The sequence below is a fragment of the Lynx canadensis genome, chromosome D4 (assembly GCF_007474595.2).
Source record: "Lynx canadensis isolate LIC74 chromosome D4, mLynCan4.pri.v2, whole genome shotgun sequence".
Classification (NCBI taxonomy): Eukaryota; Metazoa; Chordata; class Mammalia; order Carnivora; family Felidae; genus Lynx; species Lynx canadensis.
In genome coordinates, this window is record NC_044315.2 from 11,663,716 (window position 1) to 11,666,488 (window position 2,773).

At 53.3% G+C, this 2,773-nt stretch overlaps 1 pseudogene; it reads right to left on the reverse strand.

Annotated features, from left to right (window-relative positions):
- Window positions 1-219: 219 nt before the first annotated feature.
- Window positions 220-1,073, reverse strand: LOC115499957 (annotated as a pseudogene).
- Window positions 1,074-2,773: the final 1,700 nt, after the last annotated feature.

The following is a 2,773-nucleotide window of genomic DNA, read 5'->3' on the forward strand; positions in this document are numbered from 1 at the left end:
CCTTTTTATTTAGTCCAATTTTTAACATATTGAAATGTTTTTTTCTCAAAGCACTTGTTTAGGGAGTGGGTGCTCTGAAGTTCAGTTAGATGTCAGATCGCATTTGCATCAAGGAGTCTCATTAACTAACCGGTGGCTGGAGTCAGATGGCATTTACTTTTTTTTTTTGAAAGAGAACTTTTTATTAGTTCTATGTACAGAGAGTTTAACAGCGTGCACTCAGCCTGGATTGGGGCCCGGTTCTTTGGCTTTTGCCTTTTCCAGCTTGGTAATAAATATGAGCCACCGACTTAGGACCCAGGACGTTGCCTCCCCAGTGGCAGCAGATCCCATCGTTTCTGTCATCGTAATTGGTCCTGATGGCTTCCACTAGCTCAGCCGGAGCACCTAGTATGGAGGTGACAGCGGTGCAGGTCTTCCTGTGGACCAGACGCCCAGCCTGGCCTTCCCCTTGGTGATGCAGCGGGGAGCCCCCATCTTAGGACACCAGGTGGGCAAGGAGATGCCTGCTCAGTGGGAAACACAGCATGTGCAGTCACTACCAGCTGAACCTTCTTGTTTTCCACTAAGGTGGGGACAGGTGGCCTCTTAGTGGGGACATCCCCTTTGCTGGCAGCTTTCTCCTTAGCCTGGATCAACAATCTGCTTCTTCTCTTGCTTTGTCTCTGGTCTGTACTTGGGGGCCAGCTTAACCAGCTGAGCAGCTGTTTGGCGGTCCATGGTTAATCTCAGGGGCAGGGCGGGGGGGGGGGGCAGCATTACACATTTATAGAGAAGAGCCCTTTGCCGCTGCAGCCTGATGTCGTGGGGCCATTTGACAAAGCGGGAGAGGTCCCTTTTGGGCTGGATGTCTTGTCCGATGCCAGAATTCTTGGGCCTTTTCTCAAGCAGGGGATTGGCCACCTTCTTCCCCCCGGCCTTCTTTCCTTTCTGCATCTTGGATGGCTGGAGGAGAGAGCTGTGGCATTGACCTTTTAATGTGGTGCAGCAAGAGTTTCACAAACATGATCCCCCAGCAGTCCGTTTGGCAGAAACCCTCCTGAGTTCTGTTTGAGAAAACCACAGTAGCAACAACAAGCCCCTGACCTGTGCCGTCGTCTGTCTGCGGTTGACAGTGAACGTGGCGGCCGGAGAGCAGTCGTGAGGATGAGCTTCACTCCCACAGACCTGCCCCTGGAGCCTCCCTGCCTTCTACTGGACGAGAAATTCAGGCAGCAGCTGTTTTCCCCCCTCGGAAGTTCAGTTTCCTCACCGCTGAAGCACAACAATAATACCAAATATACCAAAGATTCACGGGCGCTGTGCGGCTCTGCGTGAAATGAGTTACAGCAGGGTTTGGAAGAGTTTTGGCACATAATACGCCTTGAATCAATCTTTGTTTATCACGCTTTGTTTGTTGTTGGTGGTGTTGTCTTAAGATTTTATTTTGAAGTAATCTCTGTATCCCCCCAACATGGGGCTTGAACGCACAGCCCCAAGATCAAGAGCTGCTCAGCTCTACTGATTGAGCCAGCCAGGCACATCTCGTTGTTGCTGTTTTTTTTGTTTTTTTTTTTAATTTTTTTTTTTTCACGTTTATTTATTTTTGGGACAGAGAGAGACAGAGCATGAACGGGGGAGGGGCAGAGAGAGAGGGAGACACAGAACCGGAAACAGGCTCCAGGCTCTGAGCCATCAGCCTGACGCGGGGCTCGAACTCCCGGACCGCGAGATCGTGACCTGGCTGAAGTCGGACGCTTAACCGACTGCGCCACCCAGGCGCCCCGGGTTTTGTTTTTCAATGTTTATTTAATTTTGAGAGAGAGAGAGACAGAGCACGAGCAGGAGAGGGCAGAGAGGGAGGGAGACACAGGATCCGAAGCAGGCTCCAGGCTCCGAGCTGTCAGCACAGAGCCTGATTCGGCTTGAACTCACGACCTGAGCCGAAGTCGGATGCTCCACCCACCGAGCCACCCAGGCGCCCTGTTGCTGGTTTTAAGTAGAGGGTTACTAAGTGGCATCTGTCCCTGAAAAGAGTGTGGATTTTGTATACCCAGCAGCGTGAGCAGGGGGCCCCAGGGCGCCCCGCCAGGGAGGACTCTCTCCAGTGCAGAGCCCGCTCCCCGGAAGGGCCTGTCTACACCAAACTGCGCCTCGGAAGGTGCTTCTAGGATCTCCAGGCCCACAGCTAGATTATGCTCTGTCCCAATCCCCTGTCCATCAGGCTGAGCGCACTTTGACCTTGCCTGTTGGCCTCAGCACGCTCGGACCATCCCCTTGAGTGTCCTAGGAGCCTGCACGTGGGCAGCCTGGCACCACGAGGTCCACCAGCCCTCCCCCAGCAGCAGGCCCCGGCCTCCCCAGACACCTCATCCAGCCAGCCCGCGGCTGACTCTGAGGCGCGCGGCGGATTCTTCTGTCCGTGTTGTGGCCGGCTGACCCCAGCATGTGAGAATCACTGCCGGGTTCTCACACCGGGAGCAAGACGCTGGGGGTTGGGATTTGTGCCAATGGCAGAAAGAGGAGAGAGTGAATTGAAAGCCACCATCCGCTGAGAACCGAGAGAACTTTCTCTCCTGTTAGGCTGACTGATGTTTTCATCACTTTTGCGCTCACTCTGACATCCTTTCATTGTGGTAATGACAGCATCCCTGCCAGTGTGTTACCAAGAGTAATAATAATAATAAAGTTAAGAAGGGAGAGTTGTGGATACTAGGGTCCTTTGCTGTCTTGGGCTGTCCTCCCTTCCTGCTGTGGTTCCTCCCTCGGCTTCCTTTAGCCAGGGAGACCACCC